The sequence below is a fragment of the Anolis sagrei genome, chromosome 1, assembly GCF_037176765.1.
Source record: "Anolis sagrei isolate rAnoSag1 chromosome 1, rAnoSag1.mat, whole genome shotgun sequence".
In the NCBI taxonomy this organism is placed as follows: domain Eukaryota; kingdom Metazoa; phylum Chordata; class Lepidosauria; order Squamata; family Dactyloidae; genus Anolis; species Anolis sagrei.
In genome coordinates this window covers 250,512,888-250,532,702 of record NC_090021.1, presented here as the reverse complement: position 1 = coordinate 250,532,702, position 19,815 = coordinate 250,512,888, and the positions used below count along the sequence as shown (strand labels likewise).

Here is a 19,815-nt window from a genome sequence, read left to right as displayed (position 1 = left end):
GGGCTAGTAATAGAGGAACATCTTGAAGCAGTTCATCAGGAAAGGCTGCATCCATGATTCTTTAGCACTGAGTCATAACAGTTAAAGTGGTGTCAAACTGCATTGGTTCTGCAGTGTAGATCCACTTTTGTCACTCCTGTCAAAGCAAGAGACATCCCTCCCTACCTTCCCCCAGCCACCATCTCTGCATTCCCAATGGTGCATAACCATTGGGAAGAAAGAGGAAAATCACATTTTCATGCTGTGAATAACAGAATCCATAAACATATTCCATGGATATGGAGAGCCAGCTGTACAGTATAATAATTTATTTTATGTATTTATTTACTATACTTTTACCCTGCTCTCTCACACCCCAAAGGGGACGCAGAGCGGCTTCCAAGTTGGCATTATTCAATGTCATACACACAACAAACAGATACAATATATACACACAATAAAATCATTAAAAATTTAAAAAACATAGCATATTAATACAAGCATGAGGCATGTCCTCTAAATGGAACAGCATTTTTGAAAACCATTGCATTTCAAAACAAATTAATGATAACATTTCCTCCTCAAGCAAAGAACCAACATAGAGCTAAAACTATGTATATTCTCATATATAAGTCAACCAATACACTTTGGCAGAGAAGGCTAAAGACCTTGTGAAACTACAAATCCTATTTGTTGTTGTTCATTCATTCAGTTGTTTCTGACTCTTCGTGATCTCATGAACCAGCCCACGCCAGAGCTCCCTGTCGGCCGTCACCACCCTCAGCTCCTTCAAGGTCAATCCAGTCACAAATCCTATTACTCTACAGCATTGAACCATGGCAGTTAAAGTGGTCTCAAACTGCACTGATGCTACAGTGTAATTGCAGGCTCAATGAAACTAACTTCTGAATAAAAATCTTGGGTAATGACTTGCAAACTAACTACAGTTAATTAATTATCCTTTGCAATATTATGTGTATAACTAACACTACATTACAGTTGTTGTGTAATAATCCACCCCTCCCCCACCCCACCCCCCAAAGTTTTAGGGTTTTGTTGTTGTTGTTGTTGTTTTGTTTTTTTGTTTTTTTGCAGTATACATTGAATGATTTGAAGCAATGTTTATAGTTACAGGAAGGCTGCAGCCTTATTGCGTTCAGTACAATAGGAAAGCTACATGTTTTGGTGCATAAAATCTGTATTTGGTTAATGGAAATTGTTTATAACTTCAATATCACAAGTTTGAAGTTCATAGAGAGAGTATATCATTGCCCGGTAATGAAATGAATAATCATAGAATTTCCTGCTACAAGGTTTTGATATGTTTACATAACCACGAATTCATAGTACTAATACCATCATTGTTACAAGAGCTTTTAAACAGTACCTTAGATAACCCTATTTAGTGTCAATTTACTGCATTTGTTAAAATGTTAAAATGCAAACCCAATATCTGAATAACTTTTGGCAAAAGTATATGGGATCATTTAATTTTTGTATCCTGTGGTAACAGCAATGGTGAAAATGAGGTAAGAATTTGGCCTTTAAGCACATTTCTGTTTTTTGAAGTAGGTCAGTCTCTGCAGGGATGCTAGTACCACATCATTATTATCATTGTTGATGGGACAGCCATTCCCCCTTGAGCTAGTGACTAATGACACTTTATTCCATTTTTTCCTGGACTCCCTAATGCAGAGGCTAGGGATTCAAAGACCGGTCAGATAAGTCACGGAAGGGATGTTTGTAATTTTAGAAATACAGGCTTCAAAGACTTGAAAAGGCTTATAGAACATCTGCAGAAAACATTCATAAGGATTGTTTTTGGGAAATATATTTTATAGCAACATTTGTAAGCATTTTACAGGTACAGAGGACAGAAAAATCGGCTGGCACAGAATCTACTGCAACCATATGACAACGTACATAGCCTCGCAGATGATACAGATTGTTAAGTCTGCTGAGGAGTCACCCTGTGGGATGCAGAAAGTGGAACATCAGTAGTTCCAGCTGTTGCTTAAGAATCCTTGCATTTTCATGACTGCAATGAGGGAAAACCTGATATCATGATACAATAGCGGGAGAGGGGCACTCTCCATCACCCATCTTCTCTTCTTTTGCTGGACGCAGGCCCGTAGCCAGGATTTCGTTTCGGGGGGGGGGGGGGCTGAATTTTTTCAGGGGGGGTTTCGGGGGGGGCTGAGTTTCGGGGGGGGGCTGAGTCTGAGTGAAAGAGGGTCTACCCTAGCAAACCTTTTGTATCATTACCCCAATGCCCCCATGCATATGGGATATATTGAGTATGGTGATCAGATCATGATATGAATAAACATAACAGTTTAAGTAATGTACCACTAAGGCCTTTTCGCAAACCACCATGAGAATTTCGGGGGGGGGGGGCTGAAGCCGGCTACATGCCTGGCTGGACGGTACATAGAAAATCGATTGGGCTGGCTCATGTTTTCGAACAATGTACCGTGAAGATTGTTAATACTTGGTTTAAAATGAAAACAGAAGTTTCACTCCTTTATTATGAATTAGCAAGCTTCACATTTGATACTGGGACAGAACTGTTGGGAATAGCGCCATTGTGTGAGAAAAATTGTTACATTTTCCTGCAAGGCTCCAAGGAGACGCTGAAAAAGAAAACACCTTTCTGACCATCATGGCAGTAAAGCCATGGGACTCTGACAGTACAAACAATGACTCTGTTCTTTTCCAAATCATCACAGATTTACACTTCCATTTCATTTTAAACATTAGATACATAAGTAGATAGAAAGGTGAAAGTATCCCTTGGAATTAGGTATTCATCCATGATTTGTAAGCACTGCCTCTATATACAATCAGCTTTGCCTTTTTCAGAAAATAACCAGAAATCATGAAGTAGCCAAGGTTTAATATTAAAATTGTGAATGGAAAGGCAGCCATTCACAACCTAACTACACTGTCACAAACACCTAGCCTTTCTAGTAGCTGCAGCAGGTTTTCAACCCAAGGATTGAATGCTGAAGACCACAGATTGTTATAAGCCAGTGGTTCTCAACCTGTGGGTCCCAGATGTTTTGGTCTTCAACTTGCAGAAATCCCAACAGCTGGTAAACTGGCTGGGATTTCTGGGAGTTGTAGTCCAATACCCTAACCCTAACCCAAAACACCCAGGACCCACACGTTGAGAACCACTGTTATGAACATTAAGCAATAAGCTTCCAAAGCAACTGAATGCTTCCCAATCTGATGAATCCACATAACTGAAGGAGCAAACAGGCATTTGACTGGCTTCCATAAATTATCTGCCCTAAGGCCCATCCAGACATGGCCTTTAGTGTGGGAACTCCCACAATAAAGGGGGGGGCTGTCAAGACAACATTCTGGACAGTCCCGCATTAATTTGCTACAAACCAGAAAAACCTTAGTTTGTATTGAATTAATTTGATAGTGCATTTATTCCGCACCTTCTTGGAAGGCATGGAATAAACGCACTATTTCTGGGTCTAGACTGCAGAATACTGCAGTCCAAAGAGTATTACCACATTTATTGGGCTAAATAAGCCCAGTAAACTGTGGGAATACCCACCCTCCTTCCCCCAAGCCCCTAGATCCCTTAGAAAACTAAGAAAAACTTAAGTGCCCTCCATTAGAAGCCCTGGCGAGTTCCCCCAGTGCATAGAAATGACGCACCAGGAGAAGGGGGGGGGGGGGAGGAAAATTGCACACACACACCCCCTGCTCTCCTGGCACATTATTAACGCCTTCTACTGTCTCCGCCATGGTGCCACTCTGAATGCTTGGATGGCAAAATGGCAGCAGGGTCTGTCGTCCCTTGAGGGAGCATTAGCACTTTCCACTCCCCAGAGAATGATGCTTGACTTATCAAAATCCATAGTTTTGCCTCCAAAATATGTCCTCAACTTATACATGAGTATATATGGTAGCTATATTACCAATGAAACTGGTTGAAGTCACATTGCATTGACCCCAGATCAAACTGACACATGTAGTATTTGTTTTTTCAGAAAAGTATTAACGTGCAGTGATGTACAAAAACAGATAGAGAAGCCTATTTTTTGTGCAGGATAAAGAACTGAGCCCTCCTCATTCTAAAAATCTTTTCTAACCCAATGCAAATTCCAGGTACATCAGGAAAGCTTGGTATATATGAGGATTTCATTCCATTCTAAGCAGGCTCATGACAGTTTAAACAAAAAGTCTATGTGAGGCTTGTCTACTCAGCCCTTATTCCAAAGCGACCCTGAAGTCACTTCTGGATATCCAAATAATGTCCAGGGACTTTCAGTCATTAACATATGGTAAACTGAGTTAACCATCTATATTTTAGCATGAGCTTTCATAATTGCAATCGTTTCTTCAGTTGCCTAGATCCAATACATTTGACAAGTCACAAGTGTTTAGACACAGTTGCATCGTTGTAAGGGTGAGATCGGAGTGTAAGGGAATACAGAAAGAAACATCCTTTATCCCATTTCACTCTTATCGCACTTTTACAACTATGTCGCTGTGTTTAAAATGTCTATGGCTTATATTCCAGTTATGCTTTTGAAGGTATGGACTGAATCAGTGAAGGTTTATGATTTTAAAAATAAGTTAGACTTAAAAGTGCCACTAATTCTCCATCCGCTTTTGTCTTTCTGAATTCCTCTTATTGTTTCTGTTATTTGTCCAAAGCCAAAGCCTGAAAAAAGCATCTTATTGCATCATTATTCCATTTCTATTGCAGAGGTTGGATTTTTTCTGCACGAGCTTTAAAAAAAGCAGTTAGATGGGAGGAGGACAATGAGAACAAAAGAGTACAAAAAGAGCCAGCTGTTTCAAGGCATAAGACAACAGTTTTTGAGATTTTTGCAAGCACTGATAGGCATTTACACCACCACCCAGAAAGGAAACCACTATCATCTTCTTTTAAAAAGTAGCAATTTTGCCAACTCCTGCAGAGCAGGCTGCTAAGAATATAAATCACATTTCTCATGTTTCAAGAGAATACTAGAATTTGTATTAGTCTGCAGCAACCAACCACCATCCAAAAAATAAGAAGATAACACAGCCTGCACCTACTTATTCACTATGATACTAACAGTAACAACCATCCTGATCACTAGTGAAGGAGATGGAGATAAAGAAAGACTCTTGTGCCTTTAATAATACAATAGAGTCCCGCTATCCAATCTTCGCTCATCCAACATTCTGTATTATCCAATGCAGTATGCCTCCCACTCAGATCCACAGCTGTTTCAATACATGTTTTGATGCTAAATTCTTAAATACAGTAATTACTACATAATGTTACTGTGTATTTAACGGCTTTTTCTGTCAATTTGTTGTAAAACATGATGTTTTGGTGCTTAATTTGTAAAATCATAATGTAATTTGACGTTTAATAGGTTTTTTCTTAATCCCTCCTTATTATCCAACATTTTTGCTTATCCAATGGTCTGCCGGCCTGTTTATGTTGGATAAGCAAGACTCTACTATACTTCAAAGCTGCTAAAGGTACAGGAACCCTGACTTCTTTTACATCATACTTGCTGAGCAAGTCAAAAAGCAAAGTAGGAAGACAGAAAGCCAGTGAATAGAATCATAGAATCAAAGAATCAAAGAGTTGGAAGAGACCTCATGGGCCATCCAGTCCAACCCCCTGCCAAGAAGCAGGAATATTGCATTCAAACCACCCCTGACAAATGGCCATCCAGCCTCTGCTTAAAAGCTTCCAAAGAAGGAGCCTCCACCACACTCCGGGGCAGAGAGTTATTTATTTATTTATTTGATGCACTTATTAACCGCCATTCTCAGCCCATACGGGCGACTCATGGCGGTGTACAGTACACATAAAAAGACAATTACAAAAGGCCAGTTTCGACAACATATAACTATACAACAATTACAGACTACACAAAAATCCGCTTCGTCTCTTAATGGAATCATAGCCAGTCTCATATTCCTTGTACCATTCCAGTTCTCAATTACCGTACTTGTTTGTTGCTTAGCACTTAATTAAATGCCCTCTCGAACAGCCAGGTCTTAAGGCTTTTTCGAAAGGACATGAGGGAGGGCGCCTGTCTAATGTGTGCAGGGAGAGTGTTCCACAGCCGGAGGGCCACCACCGAGAAGGCCCTCTCCCTCGTCCCCGCCAGCCGTGCCTGTGATGCAAGCGGGATCGAGAGAAGGGCCTCCCCAGACGATCTCAAGGTCCTCGTGGGCTCGTAGGCCAAGAGTTCCACTGCTGAACGGCTCTCACAGTCAGGAAGTTCTTCCTAATGTTCAGATGGAATCTCCTCTCTTGTAGTTTGAAGCCATTGTTCCGCGTCCTAGTCTCCAAGGAAGCAGAAAACAAGCTTGCTCCCTCCTCCCTGTGGCTTCCTCTCACATATTTATACATGGCTATCATATCTCCTTTCAGCCTTCTCTTCTTCAGGCTAAACATGCCCAGTTCCCTAAGCCGCTCCTCATAGGGCTTGTTCTCCAGACCCTTGATCATTTTAGTCGCCCTCCTCTGGACACATTCCAGCTTGTCAATATCTCTCTTGAATTGTGGTGCCCAGAATTGGACACAATATTCCAGATGTGGTCTAACCAAAGCAGAATAGAGGGGTAGCATTACTTCCTTAGATCTAGACACTATGCTCCTATTGATGCAGGCCAAAATCCCATTGGCTTTTTTTGCTGCCACATCACATTGTTGGCTCATGTTTAACTTGTTGTCCACGAGGACTCCAAGATCTTTTTCACACGTACTGCTCTCGAGCCAGGCGTCCCCCATTCTGTATCTTTGCATTTCATTTTTTCTGCCAAAGTGGAGTATCTTGCATTTGTCACTGTTGAACTTCATTTTGTTAGTTTTGGCCCATCTCTCTAATCTGTCAAGATCGTTTTGAATTCTGCTCCTGTCCTCTGGACTATTGGCTATCCCTCCCAATTTGGTGTCGTCTGCAAACTTGATGATCATGCCTTCTAGCCCTTCATCTAAGTCATTAATAAAGATGTTGAACAGGACCGGGCCCAGGACGGAACCCTGCGGCACTCCGCTCGTCACTTCTTTCCAAGATGAAGAGGAAGCATTAGTGAGCACTCTCTGTGTTCGTCCACTTAACCAATTACAGATCCACCTCACCGTAGTTTTGCCTAGCCCACATTGGACTAGTTTCCTTGCCAGAAGGTCATGGGGGACCTTGTCGAAGGCCTTACTGAAATCCAGGTACACTACATCCACGGCATTCCCCGCATCTACCCAGCTTGTAGCTCTATCGAAGAAAGAGATCAGATTAGTCTGGCATGACTTGTTTTTGATAAATCCATGTTGACTATTAGCGATGACTGCATTTGTTTCTAAGTGTTTGCAGACCACTTCCTTAACAATCTTTTCCAGAATCTTGCCTGGTATCGACGTGAGGCTGACCGGACGGTAGTTGTTTGGGTCATCCTTTTTTCCCTTCTTGAAGATTGGGACCACATTGGCCCTCCTCCAATCTGCTGGAACTTCTCCCGTTCTCCAAGAACTCTCAAAGATGGTTGCCAATGGTTCCGAAATGACTTCCGCTAGTTCCTTCAGTACTCTTGGGTGTAGTTGATCTGGCCCTGGGGACTTGAACTCATTAAGAGCGGCCAGGTATTCCTGGACGACTTCTTTCCCAATTTGGGGTTGGATGTCCTCCAATCCCTCATCCACTCCATCTTGCTGAGGTTGAAGACTCTCTTTTTGTGAGAAGACCGAGGCAAAGAAGGCATTAAGTAGTTCTGCCTTTTCCCTGTCCCCTGTCAGCATTGCCCCATCTTCTCCTCGAAGAGGTCCTATCGCCTCCTTGTTTTTCCTTTTTCTACTGACATAAGAATAGAAGCCCTTTTTATTGTTTTTAATGTCCCTGGCAAGTCTGAGCTCGTTTTTTGCTTTAGCTTTGCGGACCTTTTCCCTACAGGTGTTGGCTATTTGTTTGAATTCTTCTTTGGTGATTTCTCCCTTTTTCCACTTCTTGTGCATGTCTCTTTTGTGTCTTAGCACAGTTAGAAGTTCTTTGGACATCCATTCTGGCTTCTTTGCACTTGTCCTATTTTTTCTCTTTGTTGGCACGGTTTGCAATTGCGCCTTGAGTATTTCACTCTTGAGAAATTCCCATCCATCCGTAGCTCCCTTGTCTTTTAGTATCTGTGTCCACGGAATGCTGCTCAGTGTTTCCTTCATTTTTTGGAAATCAGCTCTCCTAAAGTCCAAAATGCGGGTTTGACTTGTCTTAGTTTCGGCCTTCCTTTGTACCTCAAATTGCAGGAGCACATGGTCACTTGCCACTAAGGATCCTACCACTTCGACCGCATCGATCAGGTCCTCCGCATTTGTTAGAATGAGATCGAGAGTAGCCAATCCCCTTGTTGCCTCTTCTACCTTCTGGACCATGAAATTGTCTGCAAGGCAAGCGAGGAATTTGTTGGACCTTGTACTCTTGGCCGAGTTTGTTTTCCAGCAAATATCGGGATAGTTGAAATCTCCCATGACTACTACATCTCTTTTCTGTGCCTGTTTGGTCAACTGTTGGCAGAAGACTTCATCAAGATCTTCCTCCTGGCTTGGGAGTCTGTAGTAGACGCCTACAACGACATCTTTTTGAGTCCCAGTTCCCTTGATTCTTATCCAGATGATTTCAAGCTGGTTTCCCAGATTGCTGTCTTGAATTTCTTCTGCAGCATAAGAGTTTTTGACATATAAGGCTACTCCGCCTCCTCTCCCCTTTGTTCGGTTTCTGTGAAAGAGGTTATACCCCTCGATATCTACATTCCAGTGATAGGAGTCATCCCACCAGGTTTCAGTGATAGCTATGATATCATATTTGTGGTGTAGTGCTAGAAGTTGGAGTTCGTCTTGTTTATTTCCCATGCTCTGTGCATTAGTGTAAAGACATGTGAGCCCCTGGGATCTTCCCTTGAGCTGTTTAATTGGGATTATTGTGCTTTTGGTACTTGGTCCTTGTTGTGTTTGTGCAGCCCTCCGTTTAGCCTTCTGGCGATTCCCAGACATTATGGGTAAAGTAGTGTTCGCAAGGCTGTTGTCCCCCTCCCCCGGTGGACTAGATTAGTTCTAGTTGCTTCAATGTATTTAAAGAGAAAGATGAGTTTGACAGATAGCAATCTCAGTTGCTAATTAACACTAGTTATGTCATTGAGAGGAGGGAACAGCAGTCAGATCCCTATAAGCTGCCAATGGCTGGATCATCAAATAAAAGGGATGCATCAGCCCTTTCCACTGTGCTTATACCTAGATCCATGTCACCAAGATTGTAGCATCTTTTACATTTTCATCCACACTCATCACAATCACTTAACTTTTGAACTAAGGCTGTTAAAGTGCCAGCCTCCAGCATTTTATTTCTGATCTTTATATTTTATTTTGGTAAAGTTTTTGGATGAAAAGGGGGGGGGGGGTACAAATGCTACAAATAACTACACAAACTCTGATTTAGATTTCAGATAATCAATTAGTCATAAACAATGATTACGAAGAGGTAATTAGTTTACACATAATAATGATGCCCTTGATTAAATATAATGCCAAAAATAAAAAATCTAGAGTTTTTAAATCTGTAAAGGCTACAATGTACAGAATTGATAGAACATGCTTTTAAAAATTAGTATATTAACAAAACTGGATTGCAATCTATTACAATGCATTGTTACAATGTTTTTAAACTAGCAAAGCACTCTCATTTATTCAAGCAAGGTTTACTCCTCCAAGAACCAAATACGCTGCATAACTTAAAAAAAATCAGAATGAGCAAATTGTCAAAGGTCTAATTAGTCTGCTTGAAACACTGACAGCAGGGCCTGTCCTTTGAAAAGTCATGATGAATTCTATAAATATGAAAAGCATGTTTTGTATCAATTCAGTATTCAAGTATTTGTCAGTTGGGATTAATATACAGAACCTCACACTTGTAAATCAGACACAAGACACAGCAGAGAAGGCAGCAACTGTCTCTCCTCCTTCACCATTCCCAGTACAAACATTTGGGCAAGCAACAACTTTGGCCTTTAGCAACATTTCATTCCAAACGCCTCACCTCAAATGGAGCTGAAATGTCAACAACCAGCTCATCTTCACAAATCACGCTGCCAATTTTCTTAAAAAACTAAGGATCTCATGTCAAAATTGTGCAACTTATTTTCTCCACTTACAAAACTATTATTATTAAACTTTATTTGTACCCCGCTAGCATCTCCCGAAGGACTCGATGCTAATTACAATCAAATTAACTAATTACAATCAAATCCCTAAGAGACCTATGATTATTCTAGTCACTCCCTCATACATTTGTTTTGATTTGTTTGTTTTGGTTTGTTTGTGACAAGCACTTTCCATCGGAGAGACATCATATGGCTGAGAAGGAAAGAAGTAGTGTAAATTGTAGTGTAGGACACATCCAAGTAAGAGAAAAGACAGGCCTTTTTTCTTCCCAAACTGAGGTCCCTTCTACACATGCCTTAAAATCTGCAAGAAACAGGGATAAGGGGAAGAGGGCTAGAAAACATGCACTGGATCGCGGGATCGGATGAAAAACATTTGATAAAAAGATTCTCTTTAAATTCGCGATTGGCTGAAAAATGTGCTGCTATGGAAGACAGTATAGTACTGCAGTCAAAAAAACCACAAGACTTGGTTGCAATATGCTGGTGTGGACTGCTCTAATCCTGATTTTATAATCTCGAAACAGCTGATGAAAAAGGTAAACAAATGGAACAAATGGACACATAACTGGCTAAATGGAAGCACAAGAAGACAGCAATCCCCATGAGAACTCTCTCCAAACATTCCTCTGTTCTCATATTTATGAAATTAAACAGAGCTTTAAATTATACAGTGAGCACCAGCATGGCATACAAGTCACCTCAAAGAGAAATGGGGTTCAAGAGGGCAAACATAAAGGCAGCAGGATGGTGAGGAGAAAACAACAAAAAATCTGCTTGTGTGCACTTTCTTATATCCGCATCACTGCTTATGAGGTCCAGTGCATCTTGGAGCATCAATTTTTTAAAAATTAAAAGAAAACTTCTGCCAGATGTCCCGTGTCCATTTTGAAAAAGCCCCTATAACCAATCCTTTCAGGATGCTAGGGGACTATTTACCAGGACTGAGAGCTCCAAGTCTGGTCTTTCCTTAAAGTACCACGATTTTTTTCTCCACTTCTTTGTCCTGGATTAGGAGGCTATCTAGAAGTTCCCTAAGAACCATGCAAAAACAATGTGGGTCCCACAACATTTTGGGGTTGAAAGTGTTTCTCAACACCTATGTGAGAATGGTTGTGGGGGAGGATCAGTTTGCAATCTGAGATGCAAGAATTACATATAGGAAAAGTAGTATAATCTCCATGCATAAGAGATAAGAAAAACATAACAAAACCCTTGACCTTCTGACAGAACTAAAGAGAATAATCCACTATATGTCCCAAGAGATGAGAGAATAATGTTAAAAGCTAGGAAAAGTGAACCTCTGTATAGAGTTGTTCAACAAAGCTGTTTGGGGTAGTGAAAGGTTTGTTGTGTCTTGATCAATGAGAAATGAATACAGACTACTCAAACACCCAGTGTGAATAACATGCATGATACTTTGTGGATGAAATGTCTTGCACACATTCTGACTTAGATGCTCCACTTGATACTGGTCAAGTGGATTTAACTTTGATCCTATTTGCACAGTAGTATCCAACCTGGGATTATGAACAGGATTTTTGGAGTAGTGAGAATTACCATATGCGTCCTAGACCCTTGTCTATTGTGGCTTTTAAAAATGGTCAAGGAAAGGAAACGGCCAAGAATAGTGAACAACCTTTTGAAATGGTTAAACCCCAACATGCTGAAAAGAGAAAATGCTGGCATCTTTGTTAAGAAAGCCCACCCATAATCTAACAACACTACAAATCCAGCCATTCTCCAATATTCCATTTTTGGAGAAGGTGCTTAAGTGTGCAATGGTGTCCATCTACACCAGGAACTGGGCAGGCAAAATGTGTTCCTGGGCTTGTTTACACCAACAAAAATAATCTTGGTAACAACCAGAATATTCGCTATGGAGCTATGGGAGTGCACTTTGCTAGAAAACAGAGCCCTCAAGGAAGTATCAATAATTTCTTTCACCTTTTCAGTGCCTAACACTATACACTCAAGACAGCGGCAATTTATGTTATCCACAAATCTGTTCCAATCAAGATGTCCACACATGAAAGACATCAGATTTTCCTGGGAAATCCAGTGCAACCTATATGTTTTTGTAATGCAGACTGAAGTCTGAAAGAAGCAGTACTCTATTCTATATATATTCTATATCCCTTCCTAAACCTAAACCTTCCTAAACCATATTCTAAATCAGTAGGACTAGAATGCACTGAGTGAGGGTAAAGAAACTGAAGCTTAATCAAGAGAAGACACAGATGCTGCTATTCGCATCAACAGAAGTCCTGGGAATAGGGTTCAGTCTGCACCAGATGGAGTTACACATTCCCTCAAGATTCACATTGGCACCACGTCCAGCGGTGACCAAAAGTGAATTTGCACAATTACAACTAGAGACTCAACTGCTACCATTTCTTCAGATGGTATATTTGGACTCTTTTAATGTACCCTATGGAAATTGTCTTCACAAAGTATCTGCACACCTAGATGATATGAAATAGTACCACCAAACTGTTGACAGTGTTGGAATAAAAGGATCACAAAATTCCCTTCTTATATAGCAGGTTCATTAGCTACCTGGCTATTTTTGGGAATAGTTCAAAATATAGTTATGACTCATACAGCCCTGTATGAGCCCTGCATGAAGCTATTTAAAAGACCTTACTCTCCCATATGAGATCTTTAAGGGAGGGCCTTACTGCAGACATATTACCATTAGAGACATTTTTGGAATGAAAGAGGGTCTTCTTGGTGAAAGAGGTGTTTTTGGTGACTACGGCCAAAAGGTGAAACTCCTTCCTAACATCAGCTAGGTCACGCTCTCCCTGTTGTCCTTTCAGTGGCAGACAAATAGATTTACAATTCAAGTAGGCCTTTGGCAGCAGACCAGTTACAGAGGGAGTAGCTAGTTACCAGTTGGATAGTGTATTCTCCATATATATATAGAGAGAGAGAGAGAGAGAGAGAGCCCCCGGTGGCGCAGTGGGTTAAAGCGCTGAGTTGCTGAGCTTGTTGACCGAAAGGTCGCAGGTTCGATTCCGGGGAGCGACGTGAGCTTCTGCTGTCAGCCCTAGTTTCTGCCAACCTAGCAGTTCGAAAACATGCAAATGTGAGTAGATCAATAGGTACTGCTCCGGCAGGAAGGTCTCAGCGCTCCATGCAGTCATGCCGGCCACATGACCTTGGAGGTGTCTATGGACAATATCAGCTCTTTGGCTTAGAAATGGAGATGAGCACCACACCCCAGAGTCAGACATGACTGGACTTAATGTCAGAGGACAACCTTTACCAGATAGATAGATAGATAGATAGATAGATAGATAGATACACACACACACACACACACACATTGTTTTTATATATAACTTTTACAAATGGTGCATTTAATTCTGCTTCAATCTTTCATCTTCCTTGTGTTGCCCTTTTTATTTAATATTACCTTGAGCTGGCTTGAATCCTGTTTGGAGAAGATAGAAATCAAATCAACTGATCAATACATATAATAAATAGGGTGGGTTGCCATAATTAGGCCTGCATTTTACATAGCATAAGGCCTGCACAGTCACCTGTAATGAGGATATGGGGAGATGAGAACATGTGGCATCACACAGCAACAATCTTTCTTGGATTATACCCTGCCTTTTAAAAAAGAATTTTGCAAAGGCTGTTAGAGACAATCATTTTCTTTCACCGCAGCAAACAAAAAGACAGAACAAATGTGCCAACTATATACTTAAGCCTATTCAAATGATCAAAGCTGAATGGAAGTACACTAAATAAAACTAGAATAATACGACAACACATTTGTAAAATGATACATTGCTGGATTTTGTTTAGGGTTTTTAAAAACTCTGCTTTCAGAACACAACTTCAAAAGATACATTTTTCCTACTTAGCATTAGTTTAAGATATTACATTTTGACAGCTACACATACCTTATCGTTATAAGATTTACCACAAGATGGAACCATTTTTTCCATTGTGAATTGATTAATATTAATCTCAGTAGGGTTTTTTTCCACACTGCTTCTCACAAACATGAGCAAATTTTACACAGGAGAAAATACTTTCCCTTGAATAACAGAAAAATGTTTGTGGGAAACAGCATTTTTTAAAGCTTGTATTATTATAAAGGGCTTAATCTGGAGTTGCCAGGGATCACTTCTCAATACCAGAGTCTGAAACTGGGAATATACAAAACAATAAGGAACCACTGTGCATGTTCAAGGCATTTCTTCTATTTCACTGGGAAACTACAACATGTTTGTTTGTTTGTTTACAGTATTTGTATACCGTCCCCTCAGCCTTCCGGCGACTCGAAGCAGTTTACAAGGCAAAATTCAATACCACCAAAAACACAGTTACAATATAAAAACTTTAACATCAATAAAATCATAACAGCTGTAATAAAACATAATTCAATAAATACTCATTAAAACAATGTCCAATCCATCTTGTAGTTGATTCCGTTCTTATGCCCGTTACTCAGTATTCGCAAATACCTGAGTGTCTTGAGTTTTTTCCGAAATGTTAAAAGCGAAGAAGCTGATCTAATCTCCATAGGAAGGGTGTTCCATAGCCGAGGGGCCACCACTGAGAAGGCCCTGTCTCTCGTCCCAGCCAGCCATGCTTGTGATGATGGCAGGACCGAGAGCAGGGCCTCTCCAGACGATCTTAAGGTCCTCGAAGGTTCATAAGGGGAGATGCGTTTGGACAGGTAAGTTGTGCCAGAACCGTTTAGGGCTTTATAGGCCAAGGCTGCATTTTAGAATTAAGGAGCTCATTTTCTGTAATGTATTGCAGATCTAAGTAATTCTGGGTTTTTAAAGGTAAGGGTTTCCCCTTGACATTAAGTCTAGTCGAGTCCGACTCTGGGGTGTGATACTCATCTCCTTTTCTAAGCCGAAGAGCCAGCATTGTCCGTAAATGCCTCCTAGGTCATGTGGCTGGCATGGCTGCATGGAACACCATTAACTTCCCAAGCAGTACCTAATGATCTACTCACATTTGCATGTTTTCAAACTGTTAGTTTTGCAGAAGCTGGGGCTAACAATTGGAGCTCACTCTGTCCTGCGGATTCAAACCACCAACATTTCAGTCAGAAAGTTCTACAGCTTAGCAGTTTAAATTTATATTCTGAGTTTTAAGGCATCTGTAAAATATCAATGTTTTAATACGATAATTTAATTTTAAAAACCTTTTTTATTATTAGGCTTTAATTTATATACTTTTTTAAAGTCATGTGGTTCCCATTCAGGAGAAAAGTAGGATTTAAATTAAATAAATAAACATGCACTGAACCTATAAAATTAAACAGGGCTTGCGTAGCATGCTCTTCTTTCTAAGATTAAGCCATCCAAACAATTCCTACCTGTTGGTTTATTCATTAGGCTTTCTACACACAATCCAGCTCAGGTTGCTTTCACATGTGAAGATTAAACCTGCATGCTCTTGAGTCTGACTACACAACTTGCATGCTATGCAGATTCTTACATGAAAAAAGCATTTCTATAATATGAACCAACTTAGTCCAGTTTGTGAGCCCTTATTATAGTAGGCAACTCCACCTCAGTCCTTGGAAATATGACTATATTGGATCACAACTCCCGTAATCCTATTATAGACATGCCTATGACATTTGGGAGTTGTAGTCCAAAAAGCAACATTCCAAGTTTCTCTGCAGCCCTGACTTCCTAGTCGTTTCTTATTCTGGGCAGAGACCATCACCTCAGTGATCCCAGTTTGCCCCAACAACAAAAGGAGGAAAAGCCAAAGAAGAATGAGCAGCAGGCAGAACCAGAAGTGTAGAACACATATGAATGCCAGATGCTGGGTGGGAAGAATTTGTGCTTACTATTCATCATTAATAAATCATTGTTTGGTTTCCTGCCTGCACACAGCTGACAAATTCAATTAATTGTTTGAGACTCAGTGGGCTGATTAAGATTTTTTTAAATCAATTGACAGCTGTCAAAAGTAAATGTTAACTTGATATTAGGTTGCCCAAAGAGCACTTCATGTAGTTTTATTTTACAATTTGGCTGAACCTGTTACAAAAACATATTTTGTTCTCAGCAGCCGTGTGTTCAGCAGGTGCATCGCGAATTGAAAATTATAGCACCTGAGCCTTGCAGACATGCTCCACTGAATAAGCACATAAGCTTTCCCTAGTGGCTTTCCTCGGGGATCTACAATCCACTGATATACTACCTTTCTCATTCTTGAAATGTTACATATTAAGTAAGAGTAAAGAAGGACATAGTGCAAAGATACAGTATGTGTTACATTAGAGGTACAACATTGGATCTAGATTTTGTCAAGCATAAAACAGATCCACTAAAATTAGTAAAACACTGTAGTCTTTACTCATTTAACCCCAGTGATTCCAATGGGTCTACTCTAAGCATAACTACGTCTAGATCAATAGTCTTATCATTTAACTGTTATTTTCTTTCCATTTTAGACAGGCCTGCAAATTGCCTTCCATGAGCTGAATGTGTTTTCATTTAGATAATCACTTATATCACTACATTTCTTTCATATATATATATATACGCGCATGAAAATAATAAATTAACCTAACAAAGATAATCTACAACGCCTGTTCAAGCAAATTTAAATTGTGAGTTTCTGCAGGCTCGATCGTTCAACTATGAAAAAAGAACATTTTGGATAGATATTTAAGACACATATCATTTCACAGGAAAAACGTATAATTACCTCAAGGCTATTGTGGCAATACAAAGAATACGGTCGTCTTGGATTTAAAGACTGTCAATTTCCCATTTATTATCCTGTAGGACGATTCATTATTGCATGCCGATTTGCTTTGCCAATTGAGATTTTTACATGAAAATTAAGAATACCTGTCTGTCAAGGATATTCAAAATTAAAACTACTACTTAATGCTTTTTCAAATGAATATGGTAGGAATCAACATGGATCATTTCAGGAAGCAATGTGGAAGATTCTGAGCACAGCCATCTCTCCACATTTGTGGTTTTGACTATTTTGGAATAAATTATTCACAGATTTGATTTAAAAATGTTCTCTCTAGGAATTCTATCTTTATAAAGTCCTCCAGTGTGGCTCTCTGGTCAACTTCCTTCAGTCATCCTGGAGAACCTGAAGGTGTTTTCTCAAGTAAAAGAAAAAGCAAATTTTGTATGAGTGGCATTTCATAGGGAGTTCTATGCCCTTAACCCCAAAAAGCTGACTGTATGTATATACAAAGACACATGTTATTGCGAAATGTGTTTAAAGTGTAACTTAAAGTGGAGTTCTCTGGACTGGTGGAAAGAAAGAAAGAAAGAAAGAAAGAAAGAAAGAAAGAAAGACAGACAGACAGAAAGGCGGAGGGAGGGAGGGAGGGAGGGAGGGAGGGAGGGAGGGAGGGAGGGAGGTGCACAAATATGAAACCAATCCCTGGCATGCTGAGGAAAAAATAATTGCTGGCTCCCCACATCTGATAGTCTGATTATGGCACTAGTTTAGGTACCTTTGATTTAAATGTTTCCTGGAATTATGCCAGCTAAAGATTTAAATGTAATATAAAATGATGATATATTTTTGAAGCAATGGCCATTCATTTGAATACATTATACCTGACACATTATGGAAGAGTGGCAAGACTCATTTATCTTTATACTGTTTTCCCGCTAGACTGCATTCAAAGCAATTTACAGTATATCTTATGAAGAATAATATATATGACAGGGGTGTCAATATAGCTAAAACAATTCATATGAAATAATTATACAAATAGACTAATAATCAAATTCAGCTGCTTAACATCAATAAAGGAATCATGAGTCAACAACATGTGACCCAATTCCAACTGCAGAAGCTATATTACAGCTAGTACTGAGTGCAATCATGCCAATTCTATGCAGAGTTCAATATTATGACATGAATTAAAATTAATTCATCACTACATCACCTCAGTTGGCCATCCTGTGTAGAAATTAAGTATCTCCATTTTGTGAAAGGAAGGAAGGAAGATGTTGTGCATATTTCTTAACTCAAAACTTTATAAAAAAAATAGGAACATTACTCTTAAGAAGCAAGGATGAACAATTGTATGAGGTGGATCAGAGTTATAAACTACACATGTTTCTTTTGAAATTAACCGTATTGATTTGAAAAGACATTGCTCTCATTCTCAGGCCCCCCAATGATGAAATAGGTTAAACTGCTGAGCTGCTGAACTTGCTGACCGAAAGGTTGGCAGTTCGAATCTGGGGAACAAGGTGAGCTCCCACTGTTAGGTCGTTTCTGTCAACCTAGCAGTTTGGAAACATGCAAATGTGAGTAGATCAATAGGTAGATAATAGCACTACATGCAGTCATGCTGGCCACATGACCTTGAAGGTGTATATGGACAACGCTGGCTCTTTGACTTAGAAATGGAGATGAACATCACCCCCCAGTCTCGGGCACAACTAGACTTAATGTCAGGGGAAACCTTGACCTTTACCTATTCTCATTCTAACTATCAGCACAATAAAAATTTAGCACTTCTACATTTATTCACAAAATCTTACAAGATGTCATGGAGGAACAAATCACAATTGTACTCATAATATCCACTATACAAGGCAGAAACAAAGAATCACCTCTTCCTTCTCAGCATGTAAACAAACTTCTGATGAATAGTGCCTATCAACTTTACAGTTTTTATTAAACATGCTTGTACTCTTAAGAAAAACAGTTTGAACAGGATGGATGTTTCAGCACTTTGTCTTACTGAAGACTCTCAATATCAGTTTTGCTAGAGAAGGAAGAGAAGAGGAGAACCCCACAGATTATTTATAATAGTACCAGTTATAATTATGCTGTTCTTGGCACTGTCGCATGCTGTTCCTAAATGTTATGTTTATTTTCCCAAATTGTACTGTTTGTGTAGCCAAAATAAGATTTCCTGCTATTTGTAACTGAAATCTGCAGCTTAATTGTTTGGCTTCATTTCGTAAATGATTATACAGAGCTGCACAATCCCAGGCACAAGTGAACACTCCTGCCGTGACATACATGGAATTATTACACAGCATAATCAAACTGTTTATATTAAATGAGGTTATTCTGCCTATTGAAGGTTCGGTCCCTAAGATGAGCAGTCTGAAATTTGAGGAGATTAATTTTCACCAAAGTAAGAAGACAGAAAATTGCTCAGAACACAACCATTCCAGTAGAATTTGGGCTTGTGACCAGGAAGCAAATGAAGCTTGACACAGATGCTGGCTTGGATCCAGATTTGTCCTTCCACAAATGATACTTCCATCTGCAGAGGGAAACAGAACCTAGCAGAGAGAATCATACAGAACACCAAAGGTTGTTGTGATTGCAACACACAACATTCCTCACCATTTCCTATGCCAGGGGTTTGTCAGGGGGTTCGACACAAAAACATTATCTGCAGAGGCACAAGATTCCCACCTCTGAAAGCGAAAGTAATGGTCCTCCAACTCCACGAAACTGTTTTTAGGGAGCACAGGGGATTACAGAAGCAAGGGAAGATCACTGAAAGTTGTGACCTCTATCCTTTTCCCACCAGCACCAGCAGAACTCTACTGATAAAATCCATCATTATCATTCTCCTGTTTGATATTTCTTATTGTTGTTGCTTCTGTCACACTATTAACAATAATCATTTGATGTAGATCAGATGAAGCTGTA

The 19,815-nt window shown here is 39.9% G+C and overlaps 1 protein-coding gene across 5 annotated transcripts in view; it reads right to left on the bottom strand.

Annotated features, from left to right (window-relative positions):
• TUB (TUB bipartite transcription factor) overlaps window positions 1-19,815 on the bottom strand; it is a 209,834-nt gene that overhangs the window by 46,869 nt on the left and 143,150 nt on the right. The gene's annotated exons all lie outside the window — the stretch shown is intronic.